General features: G+C 42.6%; 1 protein-coding gene across 1 annotated transcript in view; it reads left to right on the forward strand.

The window, feature by feature from the left end:
• Positions 1–19,562, forward strand: part of LOC131189192 (phosphofurin acidic cluster sorting protein 2-like) — a 183,196-nt gene that overhangs the window by 116,727 nt on the left and 46,907 nt on the right. The gene's annotated exons all lie outside the window — the stretch shown is intronic.

Below are 19,562 nucleotides of genomic sequence, written 5' to 3' on the forward strand. Positions count from 1 at the left end.
AAACTTTTCTTTAGGGATATGTAGCTAGCATCAGGGCTAATTTATCGTGGTCAGTTGGAGACCAATTAAATTTAATACTCTGTGACAAAGGTATGATGTGTTCTGTGTAAAACAATTTAAATGATCGATATCTTTAAGGGCTGCTAAAAGTATTGTGGCATCTATTTTTATAGATTCATTTAATCCATAAGACCAACAATACAACTAAAGTGTCTGCAATGGGTTCCTGGAGTCTTCACATATCTTGTTAAGACCTACATTATTTATTTACTTTTGGCAGCTGTATGAATGCAACTAATTGTGGTTGATTCAAATCATACTTATAAAAACCATTGTGTAATACATTGTGCAAAGCCAGCTTAAGTGTTCTGTAACATGCTATAACATTCAAGCATGAATAGGAATACTCTATTACCAATAGAATATTATGCATAGATAACTGAATAAGTATAACTAGAATGATTATGTCAACTTGGATTTTATGCATCTCCTAGCATCTCAAACTGTTAGGATTTATCAAAGAAGTCTTCTGTAACAGGTTTGATTAGCAACTCTTTGTTTTCTTCTGAAACTTTTCTTTAGGGATATGTAGCTAGCATCAGGGCTAATTTATCGTGGTCAGTTGGAGACCAATTAAATTTAATACTCTGTGACAAAGGTATGATGTGTTCTGTGTAAAACAATTTAAATGATCGATATCTTTAAGGGCTGCTAAAAGTATTGTGGCATCTATTTTTATAGATTCATTTAATCCATAAGACCAACAATACAACTAAAGTGTCTGCAATGGGTTCCTGGAGTCTTCACATATCTTGTTAAGACCTACATTATTTATTTACTTTTGGCAGCTGTATGAATGCAACTAATTGTGGTTGATTCAAATCATACTTATAAAAACCATTGTGTAATACATTGTGCAAAGCCAGCTTAAGTGTTCTGTAACATGCTATAACATTCAAGCATGAATAGGAATACTCTATTACCAATAGAATATTATGCCGCAGATAACTGAATAAGTATAACTAGAATGATTATGTCAACTTGGATTTTATGCATCTCCTAGCATCTCAAACTGTTAGGATTTATCAAAGAAGTCTTCTGTAACAGGTTTGATTAGCAACTCTTTGTTAATTGTATATCAAAATTGGTAAAAAATAAGTTTTTGATAAAGTTATAGTTACAAAAATAAAGAAAAGAGAAAGTAACCAAATATGTAAGCTTTTGAATTGCATTTTCTGAGTTTCAGTATTGAAATTATTTCCTTCCCCTGACAATTGGGTGAATAAAAGCAAAATGCTACTGGCTTATTATGATATGAAGGTAGTGAGCCAGCTTTTAAAGTTTTGATTTAAATGACTTCAATAAATTATGTTAAGTGGAAACATTAAGAGAGTTTGGCCCATATTTTATTGCATTCCAATCAGACTTAACAAAATAAAATATGTGCAAAAGTTGCTCATGGGTATAGGAACAAATAGATGAAAACTACTACAGTAATTTTATATTGAGCATCTGAAAAAAATTAACCCATTGAAGAAATATAATTTTGAAACAGCTACATATTTATGTAACATATAATTACATAAAGTAGTGTTTCATCTTGTAGATAAGATACTATTATCATTAATATGTATAACCAACTCTTCCTGTTTTTAATATATAGCTTTTGATGCTGTAGTTTTAAATGTTGTATATATCTGTTTCTGAACTTAGACTAGGATTCTCATTCTCAGACTAAACAAATACCAGCGCATCATAGATAATTTCAAGAAACAACTGGACCAAACCATGACCTCAGAACACATAAAAATGCTGACTACCATCAAGACTAAATCTCTAAAACAAGCTGAAAAATAGAAAAGAAATGAAATACAATATAGGCAATGCTAATCAATTAGAATTCTTTGCAGCCTTAGAAGAAGCAACTTTTAAAACCACAGAGCTTGCCAAGACCCAACAAAATATAAGGTGGAAAATCATACCACAGACAAGAACAACATAGAATAAGAACCAACTCAAAGCAACCCTCAAAAACCTAAAAGCGAAACAAACCACCACCTTGCTCTCAGCAGACAAAGCCCAAACTACAGCTGTCATGGACAGAACATAATACATTCAAAAAGCCAAAGAATGACTGAAGAATAAAAAGTCCTACATCCTAATAAATGCCAACCCAGTACAGAAACTAGACAACCTGATCAAGAGAACCCATAACTAACCCTGAAAGGTCAAATCACAAAAGAAGAATATTGGCAAATGATAAGAAATGTTCCCATCCCCCAGTGCTTTTGTGGACATTCAAAAATATACAAGCCTGACATACTTCTTCATCCAATTGTATCATTACCAGAGACCCCAGCATACAACATAGAGCATATGGAAAAGCTTAGATAACTCAGAGGGAAACAAATATTCTATTAGCTCTCCATTACAGTGCCTCCAGAAAATCAGAGACTTAAAAATAGAAGATGAAATTGTGGTTTAGTTCAATGTCACTTACATTTGAAGATTGAAAACTAGCAAAAGATCCATGGCAGCATATCCAATACACCCAACCTAATCAAATAACACTAAGATCAAAATATTCAGTATCATGGAACTTATCAACCTCTGCCACACTATGTACTTCCAGTTTGATTGACAAATATGCCACAAAATCAGAGGAATACCCATGGGATTGCCATTCTCAGAACTCATAGCAGAGACTATAATATAGTGTCTAGAACAGGGTTCTGCAACCTTAAACACTCAAAGAGCCATTTGGACCTGTTTCCCACTGAAAAGAAAACACTGGGAGCCACAAAACCCTTCCCGTGCCTGACTATTTCTTGATAGGCCAAAAAACTAGCATATGTAGTTGAATTAAACCTTTTGTTTTCTTCTGAAACTTTTCTTTTCTTGGATTTATCCATGGCTGGCCTCCCGGGGGTTGAAAAGCTCAATAAATTGTGTGCCGGCAGGTATCACACATTGGTGGTTGTGATACATATTTTGAGTGACAGGGAGCCACAGCAGAGGGATGAAAGCCACATGCAGCTCCAGAGCTGCAGGTTGCTGACACCTGGTCTAGAAACTATAATACTCTCATTCTTAAGGCCAAAAGTATGGATCCAGTATATAAATGATAACTTTGTCATAATAAAAAAGGGACAACTAGAGAAGATACATGAGACAATCAACAATATCTTCAAAGGAACATGTTGTGACCCAGGTTCCTGGACCCAGACTCCTGGACTCGGATGATTCAGAAAATGAGGGAGAAGACCTGGCAAGCCCTGCTTCTCTTGAGCCCTCTCCCTCCCTGGCACCCACTCAAAGGGAGGGGCCGGCAAGGCCTGATTCTCCCGGGCCTTCTTCTGATTTGGCAACGCCCCAAGAACAGTTTTGGAGGGACGCAAGATTACGAAGGCTTGAGCGGCGAGCCGAGCAGCGGAAGAGTTGGGACAAAGCCAAGTCATAATTGTCATGCAGTGACATCTGCAGAGACTATAAATAGGAGGCGGGACTTCCTGGTTTTTTGTCTTGGACAAAGCAATGAATTTGGCGCGAGCTAATTCATGGAGGGAAGAATATATTCGTGAGTAATTCTGGCCTTATCTATAATTTCCTCGTTATCTCCAGAAACTTGGCAGGCCCGTGGGTAGACGTGGCCAGGACATGTATCTATGTAAATAAAAGGAAAAAAGGAAGGCCTCTGACGGACTCTTTGCTGGGAGTATTGGGGAAGGAAACAGAACATTTTGTCCAAGACCCGACTAAAACATCTTCCACCAAAGATGGATCAGCAGCAGGTACAGCAGCAGTTAGAGCAGCTACACGCGGCTAATCAACAGCTCCAGCAGCAAGTGGCTCACTTGGCAGGCCAACTTGCTGCCAGGAATGTGCCTGCAGCCCCCCCCCCTCCCACCTCCTCCTCGCCGCAAGTGCCCGATAACCGTGCGGATAAGTTTTCTGGGCAGCCTGAGATGTTCCCGACCTTCTTGGGACAGTGCCAGCTCTACATGGCTATGAGGCCAGAGGATTTCCCAGACGACCGGGCTAAGGTGGCCTTCGTGATTAACCTTCTTTCCGGCTCGGCTGCTCGATGGGCCACGCCCTCTTGCTCCAGGACAGCCCCTGCTGGCGGACCAACAGCGTTTTGGCAGCACCTCGCACCATGTATGAGGACCCGTTCGAATGCTGACGGCAACCAGGCGCCTTAAGGAACTCCGTCAAGGGAAACGCCCCTGCAGGAGTACATCGCGAATTTCGTCTTTTGTGCCAGGACTCTGACTGGAATGATGCAGCGCTGGTGGACGCGTTCAGGAGGGACTCTCAGAGGAATTGCAAGACGAGCTGGCCCGCGTGGGCGCGCGGACCCTCGACAACTTGGTGCCCTTTGTCTCCGCCTCGATGCCCGTCTGCAACGGGCGACCGTCCCGTCGCACCCCGGGACCCTCCGTCGACATCTGCACCCCACTTCCTGCACCACCAGCACCCAGGGTCGCCCACGTTTTGTAACCGCTGCGGAAGAGCCCATGGAGTTGGGAGCGCCAGACCTCGCCTAACAGCCCAGGAGCGGAACCGAGGCGCCAAGGGGATTGTGCCTGTACTGTGGGGAGCCCGCCACTTCGCCGCTTCTTGCCCCAGAAAGCGGTGGGGCACGCACGCCGGTCCCGAATCACAGCGTGACCAATCGAACGGAGCAGGCCCGACTGGGAAACCCTAGGTCGGGCACGTACTAAGCCCCACTGGACGCTATGGAAGTAGACTCTGGGCCCCTCGGCATCTGATTCTGGACACACGGATATGGTTGGGGAACCAGTCGGACGGGCTCCAGGCGCATGCGCTGGTGGACTCAGGGCCACAACAAACTTTATGGACCAGGCCTTTGTGACCCAGTTTGCGGTCCCGTGGTTCCGTGGACCCTCCGATGCGGTAGAGACAATTGATGGGCGAGAACTGGTGTCCGCCCCATTAAATTCGCCACCCAGCCTTTGCGCCTGGCTATTGGGGACCATGAGGAGGCGATCCAGTTTTATGTCACGGCGGACCTTCATTTTCCTTGGTCCTTGGTTGGCCTGGCCGGACCCACGATCCTCAGGTGGCCTGGTCGCGAACGCCATCTCTTTCCCGAGTCTGCAGTGCGTCGATCACATCCGCCACACCTGTGCCGCCAGAACGCCCCACCGCTGCCATCACCTTGCCTCCTGAGCTGACGGACTTCGCCGACGTGTTCAGCGAGAAGGAGGCGGACCGACTACCCCGCATCGGCCCCACGATTGCCCGTGGACCTTCTGCCCAACGCACCACTGCCTGTGGGACGCCTGTATTCCATGTCGGAGCCCGAGTTGGCCGCCTCAGGGACTTCCTGGACAAAAACCTGGCCCGAGGGTTCATCCGCCTTCAAAGTCCCTCTCGGCCCCGGTCCTCTTTGTGAAGAAGAAGACAGGGACTTGCGCCTATGCTGTGATTACCGCCGGCTAAACGCCATTACGGTGCGGAATCGCTACCCCTGCCGCTCATCCCGGAGCTACTGGAAAGGTTGCGGAGGCCACGATCTTCACCAAGCTCGATCTCCGGGGCCTACAACCTGGTGCGGATACGAGAAGGAGACGAATGGAAGACGGCATTCGCACCGATACGGACACTACGAATACACTGTCATGCCATTTGGGTTGACCAATGCTCCGCCGTTTTCAGCACTTCATGAACGACGTGTTCCGAGACATGTTGGATCGGTTCGTGGTTATCTACCTGACGACATCCTGATTTACTCCCGGTCCAGGAAAGCCACCTTCGACACGCCAGTCTGGTTCTGCAACGCTATGGAGCAACAACTCAATGCGAAGCTGGAGAAATCGTCTTCTTCCGGACTTCCATAGAATTCCTCGGGCATATCATCTCGCCCGAGGGCATAGCCATGGACCCATGTAAAGTAGAAGCTTTGTGTAGCTGGGAAGCCCTCGTCGGGTGAAGGATGTTCAGCGCCTACTGGGCCGCCAACTACTACCGGACCTTCATCCCGGCTTCGCCACACTGACAGCTCCACTTACCCAGCTCCTCAGGAAGAAGGTTGCATTCGGTGGGGTCCCCGCAGCAAGAAGCATTCACAGCCCTCAAGAAAGCCTTCGTCACGGAACCCGTCCTGAGGCATCCCGACCCGCTCCGGCCTTTTGTGGTGGAAACGGACGCGTCCAATGTGGCTCTGGGAGCGGTGCTGCTACAGGCTCCGGCGAATGGTGGCACACTTTTTCCCGCGCTTACTACTCCCGGAAACTCAACCCTTCCGAGCGCAACTACACTATCTGGGAAAAGAGTTGCTGGCTATCAAGGCTGCATTCGAGGCTTGGCGACACCATCTGGAGGGGCCCGACATCAGGTGGAGGTCGAGCGGACCATCGGAATCTCGAGCACCTCACCACAGCTCGGAAGTTGAACCAGCGGCAGATCCGTGGTCGTTGTTTTGCCCGGTTCAACTTCCGCGTGACCTACATTCCCAGCGGTCACAACCGGAGGGCGGATGCCCTGTCCCGCAAGCCAGAGTACCTCTGCGCCAAGGACCCCTTCCTCCACGGACAGTGCTGCCGGCAGAAGCCTTGGCCGCAGCACGGGAGCCAGTGGACTTGCGGGCCCAGGTGCGAGGCGCAGCGCCAGGACGCCTGGTCGCAGCAAAGGAGAGCGGAGGTGGGCCCCACGCCTCCTTGGACCTTGGAGGAGGACTTACTCAAGTTTCGGGCGATTATATGTGCCCACAGGACCACTCCGAGCCCTCGTCATGACCCAGTGCCACGACAACCCTGCAGCAGGACATTTTGGGTTCTTCAAGACCCTCCACCTGGTGACACGGACCTTTTGGTGGCCCAGTGCGGCATGATATACATGCCTACGTGACATCCTGCGTACCGTGCCGGCAAGCCAAGACCGCCACGGGGCCCCTCCCGGCTCCTCCAGCCCTTGCCGACACCCGACAGACCCTGGGGCGATCTCTATGGATTTCCTGACAGACCTGCCGCCGTCCTCTGGGTTCACCACGGTGCTGGTGGTGGTGGACATGCTCACCAAGATGGCACACTTCATCCCATGCCGCTGACTGCCCACAGCCGCAAAACGCCCGCCTCTTTCTGCAGCACATCTTCCGCCTCCATGGTCTACCGGACAGGGTGGTTTCGGACCGCTGGAGTTCAGTTCACAGCCCGCTTCTGGAAGAGCCTGATGGCGCGTTGGAGGTGCAGGTATGTCTGTCGTCATCGCACCATCCGGAGACCGACGGGGGTACAGAGAAGGTCATCGGTATACTGGAACAGTATCTCCGTTGCTTCATCAACCAGCAACAGGACAACTGGGCCGACTACCTGTCTCTGGCGGAGTTTGCTTTTAACAACTCTCAGCACACCTCTACTCAGATGACCCCGTTCTTTGCCAATGTGGGGTACCATCCGCGGCTCTTCCCTCTGGCACCACCGGACTCTCCTGTTCCCGAAACGCAGACCTTCCTGACGGAATTGCATGCGGTCCAACAGTTGGTACGTCAGCAGCTGAATCGGGCAAAGGAGGACTACAAACGGTCCGCTGACCGCTCCCGACGGGCAACACCCCCGCTGGCAGTTGGAGACCGGGTGTGGCTCTCCACCAAACACCTCCCGTCCGACCGGCCGGTAAAGAAGTTGGACCACCGATTCATCGGCCCGTTCCCTGTCGAGGCAGTCATCAACCCGGTAGCCTACCGACTGACCCTGCCACGATCCATGCCGATCCACCCGTTTTCACCGGTCCCTTCTGGTTCCTGAGGCCACACCGAGTCCCCTTCGGTGCCCAACAGCACCCGTCACTGTCGCCGAGGACGGGTCGGAGGAATACGAAGTCCACAGCGTAAGAGACTCTCGCTGGCTAAAGGGTCGTTTCCAATATTTGATCGCGTGGAAGGGATACGGGACTGATTTCTCCTGGGTAGGTGCCTCCGGCGTTCATGCCCCTGACCTGGTGCAGGCCTTCCATGAGCAGAACCCAGCCCGACCGCATCCCGATCGTCAGCCCCGGGGGAAGGGCCCTGCGGTGAGGGATAGTGTTGTGACCCAGGTTCCTGGACCCAGACTCCTGGACTCGGATGATTCAGAAAATGAGGGAGAAGACCTGGCAAGCCCTGCTTCTCTTGAGCCCTCTCCCTCCCTGGCACCCACTCAAAGGGAGGGGCCGGCAAGGCCTGATTCTCCCGGGCCTTCTTCTGATTTGGCAACGCCCCAAGAACAGTTTTGGAGGGACGCAAGATTACGAAGGCTTGATCGCGCGCAGCAGCGGAAGAGTTGGGACAAAGCCAAGTCATAATTGTCATGCAGTGACATCTGCAGAGACTATAAATAGGAGGCGGGACTTCCTGGTTTTTTGTCTTGGACAAAGCAATGAATTTGGCGCGAGCTAATTCATGGAGGGAAGAATATATTCATGAGTAATTCTGGCCTTATCTATAATTTCCTCGTTATCTCCAGAAACTTGGCAGGCCCGTGGGTAGACGTGGCCAGGACATGTATCTATGTAAATAAAAGGAAAAAAAAGGAAGGCCTCTGACGGACTCTTTGCTGGGAGTATTGGGGGAAGGGAAACAGAACAGAACACAATTCACAAGCAATATCTTTCCTGGATATCCTCAGAGGAAACAATGCAATTTAGAAACTCAAGCCTATCAAAACGTAACCCACCCTAACCAAGAACTCCATTACCAAAGTTAAAAACCCAACTTTCTACAAGAGGTGCTATTTAAAAACATTATTTGGACAGTAAAGTAATCTGGAATACTAGAAAAAGGAATTAAAGGTAAAGGTTCCCCTTGCACATACGTGCTAGTCGTTGCTGACTCTAGGGGGCGGTGCTCATCTCCCTTTCAAAGCCGAAGAGCTAGCGCTGTCCGAAGACGTCTCCGTGATCATGAGGCCGGCATGACTCAACGCCAAAGGCGCACAGAACGCTGTTACCTTCCCACCAAGGTGGTCCCTATTTTTTCTATTTGCATTTTTACGTGCTTTCGAAATTGCTAGATTGGCAGAAGCTGGGACAAGTAACAGGAGCTCACCCTGTTACATGAAAGCACTAGGGATTCGAACCGTTGAGCTGCCGACCTTTCAATTGACCAGCTCAATGTCCTAGCCCCTGAGCCACCACGTCCCTATAAAAGGAATTAGACCACCTGTAAAACATCTTTCAACAAAGTGTAAATCATTAAAATAATGTGTGACCACTCAATCCATACACATTCATCTTTTGAATGCCATACTTCAAAAATATCTCAGAAATTACGAATAGAATAGAATAGAATAGAATAGAATAGAATAGAATAGAATAGATATTTTTTTTATTGGCCAAGTGTGATTGGACACACAAGAAATTTGTCTTGGTGCATATGCTCTCAGTGCACATAAAAGAAAAGATACGTTCATCAAGGTACAACATTTACAACACAATTGATGGTCAATATATCAATATAAATCATAAGGATTGCTAGCAACAAAGTTACAGTCATACAGTCATAAGTGGAAAGAGATTGGTGATGGGAACGATGAGAAGATTAATAGTAGTGCAGATTTAGTAAATAGTTTGACAGTGTTGAGGGACTTATTTGTTTAGCAGAGTGATGGCCTTCGGGAAAAAACTTCCGGGGAAAAAAATAATAGGCTATTACAATCACATGGCATCACTGTAGCATGCAAATCTACTAAAACCCACCAAAACATCTTAAGTAAACTGAAAGATGCAGTAACTAAGAAGAGAAAAGAAACAGAAGTCATGTACAGCATACAGTGGAAAGTCATACAGCCAGAAGACATGATGAAAACTGCTTAATCTCACAACACTTGTACAGACTCAACCATAGTTTCAGCCGTGAAACTGCAAGCATCGTAGATCAAGCTAAAGCCAAAAAATGCTAGGAAATTATTGGATGATTGGCATTCAGACAAATCAGCCATCAGTAGACAAATTGAGATAAACCACATTTATACGCTATTCAAAAGAAACAAACAAACAAACAAAAAGCTAAGAAGGAAATAAAAAGACCAGAACACATCCTCTCCAGCAGCCACCAGGCAGATAAGCAGGAATTAACACTAGAGAAACAATCAAGCAGAAAACAATATCCTAATCAAGGAACCATCAAGAAGAAAACCATGCCCCCACCAACACTGGCAAGCAAGCTACTGTTCATAAACAGGGAGCAAATTCCACATCCACTAGCACTGATAATATTCCTTAATTGAATCATGAAATATCTGCAAGCAAATGACTTTAGATCAGAGAGCACCAAGGACTCCGCAGTTCAACACTGGTTTACAAATGTTTCTTTCATTGGGATTGTCCATTCTGAAATGGTACAGATAGTCCTCAGGTAGTCCTCAACTTACAGGTAGTCCTCAACTTACGACCACAATTAAGATGAGAATTTATGTTGCTAACTGAGGAATTTGTTAAGTGAATTTGTCACATTTGTTAAGCGAATCACTGCAGTTGTTAAATTAGTAACACAGTTGTTATGTGAACCTGGATTCCCCTTTGACTTTATTTGTCAGAAGGTCACTAAAGATGGTCACATGACCCCAAGACACTACAACTATCCTAAATACGAATCAGTTGTCAAGCATCCAAAAGTAAATCACATGACTATAGGAATGCTGCTATGGTCATAAGTGTGAAAAATGGTCATGTGTCACTTTTTTCAGTGCCATTGTAACTTTGAATGGTCACTAAATGAACTGTTGTAAGTTGAGGACTACCTGTATACGGTTTTCTTGCTGGACCATAAGAATTGAGCTTTCTGATAACAACTTCAAAATACAGTCACCATCTTTTGTACTTGCAATAGTATATTAGGAGACCATTACATTGTCAAGATTTTGTCCCATAAATTAAACTGCTGATGATTTTAAATAACACATTTACCAATTATGTGAGAACTTTAAAAAATATTGTCAGGGGCATTCAAGACTTCAGGATTCTTGAGGGTTTTTCTATACTTTTCTATACTTTCTATAGAAAGTATCCAAATATGCTTTTTTTCTTTCCTTTGAGAATCATCACATTCTAAGTGGTAAAAAAAACCCTTGATGCACATTAAAATAATGTATAAATACAGTTGTGCCACTAACCACCCCATCACTAGCAAGCGTTAGGAGCCTTTGATAGCTTAAGCACAATGGGATAAGAAGAATACTGTCATAATATATGCTTTTTTTGTAAAAGGCTTTCAATTATAACATTTCTAAATGTGACTATTAAAAAAACTTGAACTATTACATTTAAAATTTAATCGCATGAATGAGCAAACATGGCTAAAAACGCATGCACTATACAAAGAAAACCATCATCGGTTGCCATGTACTATTGAGTGTCTATTTGTTGTCAATGAATTGCAGGGTGGTTTGAAGCGCCTAACTCCTTTGTCTAAGAAGATGGCTCCTTGGCTACTATTTTTAGAAAACTATTTGCAGGGGCATGTGTTTGTCTAAAATTGAAGAGGGTCAGGGTGAGGAGTGATGAATTTCATAAAGGGCCTTTCTCGTTTGATAATTTGTGCTGAGAATGGAGGATAGAATTTAGTGGCTCCCATGGATTATGATGTATACATAGAGAAAATGTCTTTAAAAATCAGAATAATCTTTTTCTTTGGAAAATAGTTTTCCTTATACCCAATGAGGTATTTAAACCATTTGTTTCACAGTGGTTCTTCTAGGTTCCCTGGTGGAAAAATATTCACAAATGAACCTAGAGAGGTATTGCCCTTCCTGTGCCCTGTTCAGCTACTGGAAAAGCTGCTGATGCCACTAAAAGCAGGCTGGGGAAGAGGCAGAGAGCTTTGCATTCTCTCTAGGCAGCCATTAGGATTTAAATCCAGGATTAAGAATTGGAAGCTGCTGTTTTTAAAGTTGCTTTTTGAAAGCGTATCAGAGGTGATCTACACAGTGCAAGATAGATAATAGCAAGATGCACTGAACCCCTGGATTAAACCTATGTGGTTTCACCCCTGATCTATACTATAATAATGAATTTCAGGGAATGGCACTATATTTGTCCATGGACAAATATAGTGCCATTCCCTGAAATTCATTATTATAGTATAGATCAGGGGTGTAAAACTGGATTTCTTCAAGGACCAGATCAGCATTATAGTTCTCCTCCGCAGGCTAGCTGGAGGGGGAGATGGGAAGGATGCCTTCTGTATTACCCTGCTGTGTGTATGGTACCCTGCCATATACCCCCCATGCCCCTTTTTGGCTGCCAGAGGCCCCACAAGTCGGTCCTTTGCTCTTTTCAGGCAGGCCCCATGGGCCAGATTTAAGCATCCCATGGGCTGGATCTGGCCTGTGGGTCTTGAGTTTGACACCACTACTATAGATTCTTGGAAAGCTTTACTTACGGGTAGTCTTTGACTTACAACCATTCATTTAGTGACCTCTCGAGGTTACAACGGCACTGAAAAAAGTGACTTATGACTGTTGCAGCACTCTAATTGTCACATGATCAACAGGCACTTGGTAACTGGCATATATTTATGATAGTTGCACTGTCCCAGGGTCCTGTGATCACCATTTGTGACCTTACCAGTTGGCTTCTGACAAGCAAAATCAATGGGGGAACCCAGATTCCCTTATCAAATGCATGATTCACTTAACAGCTGCAGTGAAGTGTCTTGCTTAGCAGTAGAAATGTTGAGGAGCATGGTGACTCCTGTGGTTAGGACGTTGGGTTGACAAGCAGCAAACCCATATTTGAGACCCTAGTGCAGCTATGGGTGAGCTCCCATTCTTCACTCCAGTTCCTGCCAGGGACATGAAAGAAGCCCCCAACTGGGCGTCCCCAGGCAATGGTGCTGTCACTGGCTAATCATTTCAACCTGGAAGTGCCTCAATGCTTCTAGCATGAGTGTGATGCAATGTGATGGAAATGTTGGGCTCAGCTGTTTAAGTTGAGGAGTATCTGTACTCTTGACACCAGCTGATTGTAAAGTGTAGCCTGATGAGTTACTCTTCTAAGGTCCCTTGTAGACTTCCCCAGTTCAGATCCTCCTAGTTTTCTGGGTAGTAAATTGTAGCCTACGTATTGCCTGGATATTAAAGAAGTTATTGTCCAATATACATGGACTGTGCTAAGTTGGGGAACGCTGCTTTGCTGCCTTCCTGAAAGGTGTAAAATATCAAACACCAAATTGTTTTGGCTTAAAATCAAGTTTTTCTATCAGAATAAGCCATATCATGAGTTTGGCACACATTGGCTGGTGGTAGAATGGAAACTAACTAAATCCAAAGATGAATCAGACTTTTTTTGGGGGGGGCAAGTATCTTTGGGATTCCTCTCATTTTACATTACTTGACATTCCTTACTGTGGTGATATCTATAGGACCTGCACTCTGTACAACAGGTAGCACAATGCCTATCAGTTTGAGAACCACAACAGGCTGTGTTGCATTACAGGCATTACATTTCATAAGTGGTTTGAGCCAAGATCTCTCTCTCTCTCTCTCTCTCTCTCTCTCTCTCTCTCTGTGTGTGTGTGTGTGTGTGTGTGTGTGTGAGAGAGAGAGAGAGAGAGAGAAATCCTACTGTCAACCCTTTGAGATACTCCAGACAAGAAGCATGAAAATGAAAATATCCTTATTGTAAAGTTATAAGTCTGAAAGCACTTCTTATGTTCCCGTGCCTTTACTTTCCAGAGAACTAGGGATGGTCTCTTCTGAAATGCCTCCATGCCTCCATTCCTTCTTTGGGGTGAGATACTTTGATCATTGTCTAGGCTGCAGCTTTTCCTCATGTCTTTTCACAGCCTATTACCCCAAACCACCTGGGGTGAGGAGGAGAATGGGAGTCACAAGGGGATGTTTGTGATCTATATCTGGTTCCTCAGCCATACTCATCCCATAACAGTAATAAAGTCTGAATACTGAGGTGGCAAAATGTTGGGAGGAGCTGTGTAATACACAGTTGTGATGCCATCTCTATATTATTTTCTGCAGTTTTCAGGCAACCTAAGAAGGCTTAGTTGATACTGAGAATGAGAAATGGTATTTAAACAATAGGAAGATTGCACCTGCAAATATATTTTAATTGTGCAGACCAGCAGTGTTTAAATCAAAGAGCAGTTTAAGAAGACAGTTTATTATCTACAACATTGAATTTTGAGATTTTAATTCAGAACAAATCAGCTAATCTCTGAAGTAACTGTTGTAACTGAGTATTTCTTCTCTTCTATTAACATAGAGGGTTCCCCATCCCCAAATCCCATTAGAACAACTAAGGAAAAAGCCAGTGTGATATGTAGCCTTACATGGCTTAGATTCTCATTCTTTCAAACAAGCAATGGCTTTCTTGTGAAACTCGGAAGGCTTTCGTTTCATTTTTTTTCCATCCCTGGAGTCTAATTTTTCAGTAGTTAAAATCAGGTTTTTATCTGAGTTGCTTATAGCAATTTCATCCTAGAGTGTAACAGTTTTTGTGTTTAATGCAGAAAACAAAGACATATACCTGGGTGATTGTCTGGGTTTACTTAAACTTGGAAGAGGGCAATATCTTTGCCCTCTGGACCTAGAAAATCAATTTTATCCAGATGTATCTGGACTCCAGGGATGAAAAGAAAACAAAACAAGAGCTTTCTGAGTTTCACAATTGATTTTCCAATGAAAGTAATTTAAAATCTATGTGAATTTGTTTCTTAGTCTGGTCTACTTTATAGGGCTGACATTCATTATTTTATGATGATCCTCAGGATTCTGTCTTATTGTCAAAGCTGAAACATATGCTCAAACTGCTAGAGGAGATTATTAGGGGCTTTGGAGAGAGATGCCATCAGTGTGTTGATGACACCTAACTCAAACCTCAAGTAAGTGATCAGTACTCTTGAAGCTTAAACTCAACAATAAGCTGAATGACAGAGATTGTACATCAAGAAAAATGTTCTAATGGTAAGAACCATTTAACAACATTGCAACTTGCTCAGGAATTGGTGGGATGGAGGTATTTGATAAGGGATTCCTGCAATGGGCATAAAGTTGAACTAAATAATCTCCATGTTCCTTTCCAATCCTTCCATTCTATGACTCTAAGAAAAAGTTAATAATTACAATCATTTATGGCTCTCAATTCCTAGCAAAAGTAAATACAATCCCAACAAGGTAGTGGTACTGTTGATAAGGAAAAAGCTGAACTGTAAGACTGATGTGCAGTCTGTTCTGAATGGGGTTGCATTCTTTGAGAAAGAAAATTGGATATGCTTTTTAACTTTTAACTGTCAGTAAACTTGAAGATGGTGGATGTGATGAAGAACACATTTGCACCACTATGGTTAGTGCCCCAACTCAGTGGTGGGTTTCAAAAATGTTTACTACCAGTTCTGTGGGTGTGGCTTGGTAGGTGTGGCTTGGTGGGCATGGCAGGGGAAGGATACTGTAAAATCTCCATTTTCTCCCAATTAGCTGGGATTTGGGAGGCAGAGAATAGATGGGGGCGGGGCCAGTCAGAATTTTACTACCTGTTCTTCGAACTACTCAAAATCTCCACCACCGGTTCTCCAGAACTGGTCAGAACCTGCTGAAACCCACCTCTGCCCCAACTGCCGTCTTTTCTAAACAACGGTTAGGAAAGATTTAACAACGGTTTTCCACACTTGGTTACAGTCCATCCCAACTGCTGCAGTGCGCCTTATGTATGATTGTGCTTGAAAAGTATCCAGAAATTGTAATTGCTTGTCAAATGCAGGAACAAAAGTAGGAACCATTAAAGTCTATTTTGACAGCTCTGTGCTTACTATCAGTTGCCTTTTAGCCACAGTTTTAAAAGTTGGTGTTGATCTAAACACCAAACAGCTTAAGATTCACCTGTCTTGCTACGAAACTGTTTGGTTCCTTGGATGAGCAGGAAAGGTCTTCTTAATTCAAAGATGTCCCGTTGTCGGAAACTTGAATATGAGGAGTATATAAGGAAAGGCTGCCTTCTGTGTAGCACCCAGCAATGATATGTGCCCTAAGGGTATACATTTAGCTCTCACTTTCTCAGTAACGAGAAAATATTTCTTATACATTAATTATAAGAACTTTTTTTAATGTTGGTTTTTAAGTGGAATAAATCCATTATGTTTTATATGCTTGTATTTTAAGCTTTTGAAATATTGAAATAAAGAGAAAGGCAGGGTATAAACTGAATTAAAAAAGGGAAGGAAAGAAGGAAGGAATTCAGCTTTCTTGCAATGAGGGGAAATAGCAAAAGAAGATAGCAGAAGCCAAGACTAGTCCAGGCTCATTTACCGTTTCCACAGCAAACAAAGCTGCCTGACATGAATAATTATAGAGGCCTTAGAACAAAAACAATTGTTAATTCAATTTGTGGGAGATTATTTAGGTGTTATAACCAGCTGTTAAAAGGATGAGATAATAACACCCAGGAAATAAAGGAAGGACGTAAAAAAGGAGGGGGAGGCAGGAAATTAAGATGAGGTACTTTGCTCAAAATGTGTATCTAATTCATGTTGAGAAAACTGACATTGCCCCTGTTATGTAACAGGAATCATGCAAAAACACTGATGTTCCAAATGCCAATTCACCCAATCAGATCAGATATGTAATGTTGCACACTGCAAGGCCTCATGGACATGTTTCTTACAAGCCAGCATGTATCTATCATAGCTCTGAAAATAACCTGAAATATTTCTGTAACTCTGGATGATGCTTTTTAACATCTGTGGTGATTTGTTGTGAGGTATTAGGTTTATAGCAGATCTGTCCTTTACCTCTAAAAGCTTTCAGAAGAATTCACTCCTGGGAAGCATTGGCTTTGATTCTAACATAATTAAAATTATGTTATGAATGCTATAAATGCATTGCTTTTGATTTTTACTTGAAACATGTTTTAAGCTATGAATTTGCAAATTTGACTTTTGATCGGATCTGTGTTTGTAGTTAGATCTGTATTGTTTAATATGTGTATATTATACTGAAAGACACTTTGATGTAATGGTTAAGGCATCAGGCTAGAAATCAGGAGACCATGAGTTCTATTTACTCCTGCTTTAGCCAGCTGGGTGACCTTGGGCCAGTCATTTTCTTCAGCCCTAAGAAGGAGGCAATGGCAAACGACCCCAGAAAAACCTTGCCAAGAAAACTGCAAGGACTTCTCCAGGCAGTCTGCAAGAACGAATTGGATATGATTAAATAAAAGGAAAAAAAGTTATATTGAGAAGCATTTATCTTTGAAAAATCAAGAAACTGCCACAAATGAAAGATAGATTGGCAGTTGGTTCATTCCTCTTCCTAACAGAAATCTCAACAGAATTGTAATCTTCATGGGAAATTTCTTATAGTGAAGATCATCTTCTGTAAGCACACTAAATATTTTATCAAGGTATTAATTTCAGCCTTTCTATTGATGTTTGGCAAGGCCAAATTAATGGTTATATACAGTACTTATACTTATTCACAGACTAGTCTTTTTGAATGATTAGATGTGACTTTTCTATTATTAATGGAAGCTCCCAAATAATTCTCTTCATACAGTTAGACTGGTTGTCACCTTTCTGTTTTTTCCTTTCTGTTCCAATGTTGCTGAAGTCGGTTACAAAGTGATGCTTCAGTATGTTGCATTTTTCTGGTCTTTTATTCTTCTTGCCAAGGATCTGCTGTTTTTGCTGCCAAAGCTGATTCACTGGCAATGCTGCTCCCTGGAATTGTATGGGAGCACTTAGGAATGATCCAAGATGACTTTTAGACAGCTGTGGACCCACCTGGGAAGGGGAGTTTTGAAGATTCCACTTCCCTCTGGTAGCAGTCAGGAAGTCATTGAGCAAATCCATCTTCCTATCAGCAATTTTGTTTTCTAAGCAATCCTGGGTTTTAACTTCCACTTTTGAATTTATTGTTTTACTCTGCTTTTTGTCTTTAAAAGTTGATCAGCTAGTTTAATGCTAATTTATTTCAACCCTCTGTTGGACTCTAAGCTGTTTTTTCTTTTTCTTTCCCTTTGATTTATGTAGTTGTTTTGAATAACCCTCACATTTCATCTTTTTGGATATTGAAGTGCTTTCATTTAATTTACATTATTATTATTGGGCTCTCACTACAGGGTTTGTGTATTTTTTTATATTTGCAAAATATTTCTTTTTTGTTTATTTCTTTTGTATTTTTATTTGGATCAAAGTGTCCAAAAAATATCTTTCCTGTTTCCTTCTGCTTCACTATTTTAAGTTCCCTGATCAAGTTTCACAGAGTAACAATGTATCAGGTTACAGACTAATAAAGGTGGTTGAAATCTATGAAAAGACTTTTTGATAACATGCAACTTTTAGCTGAAAGGTTTTTTAAAAAATTTATGGGATTATAATGGCCATGGAAAATATGCAGAGGCATGTAGTTTTGGATAAGTTAGATTCACAAAGGACTCTGATATGAAAGTTGCAGACCAAAAAGATAGCTGGAAAACTAACTGAGCTGATCTTATGCATCTCTTTGAAGTTCAGTCCTGCATTTCTTTACAATACTAGAAATCTGACCAATGGAAAAGTGAGAAATTTTCCTTTCCTAAGAGGGCCCATATAAAATCACTTTATAAGGATTTTGTTAGGAAGATCGAGACACCATGGAGACTGAATTAATTATATTTAATTAGACAACAATTAATAAGATATGGTATTAGAACATGGATATTTGATTATTCTTAACTTTTGGGCTGATTTAGGTTAGATAAGATGCCGTGGCAAATTTTCTATGAGTGGATTATAATAACAGTTTGTTAACAGAGAGTTTTGAAACCTTAACCTTGTCTTTTTTATTATTCCTGTTAACTTCCTGTTAACTATTTTGTCATTAACATAAACTGTTTCCCCCAAAATAAGACATCCCAGATAATAAGCCCAATCGGGCTTTTGAGTGCATGGCCTAGCGCTTATTTCAGGATTCAAAAAAATATAAGACAGGATCTTATTTTTGGGGAAATACGGTACTATATATAAGCTAGGTCAATAATTTGCAAATAGATTTACTAGTTTAAAAAGTTTGGGGCCTGTTTCATAACCAATATTGTAATGTTGTATTAATCAGTATTCAATTAGGGACAATAACATGTGTATATGTATTTTATTTCTTTTCAATACACTTTTTTCTTGATTGTTTTGTATTTTTTTGGAGATTTGTATTTTAACTTTCTTTTGAATAAAATAAAAAATAGAAAAAAAGAACACTGCATTTTCCTTTTTAAGAACAAGTCTTTCATTACTGAAAACCAACACATGAAATGTCTATTTTTGCATAGTTGTCTGAGAAATGGACAAACTAGTAAAATATTTCTTGGGATTATGGTGGTTCTTTTTGTTATAGATCAAATGATGTTGATCTGTACTGTAATATTTTTAATAACTGTTATCTAACTTATTCTGGCATGAATTCTACCAGGAATTTCATTAATCCAGATTGTGATATTAATATTTTGATGCACAGTATTGCAGGAAATCACATATATTTTGAGAATAAAATTGAGAGAAGTAAGGAATCAAATATTAAAAATTGATAAACTGAGGTATAGATAATGTCTTACTGGATCTCATTCTCTCTCTCTCTCCCCCT

The sequence above is a fragment of the Ahaetulla prasina genome, chromosome 1, assembly GCF_028640845.1.
Source record: "Ahaetulla prasina isolate Xishuangbanna chromosome 1, ASM2864084v1, whole genome shotgun sequence".
Classification (NCBI taxonomy): domain Eukaryota; kingdom Metazoa; phylum Chordata; class Lepidosauria; order Squamata; family Colubridae; genus Ahaetulla; species Ahaetulla prasina.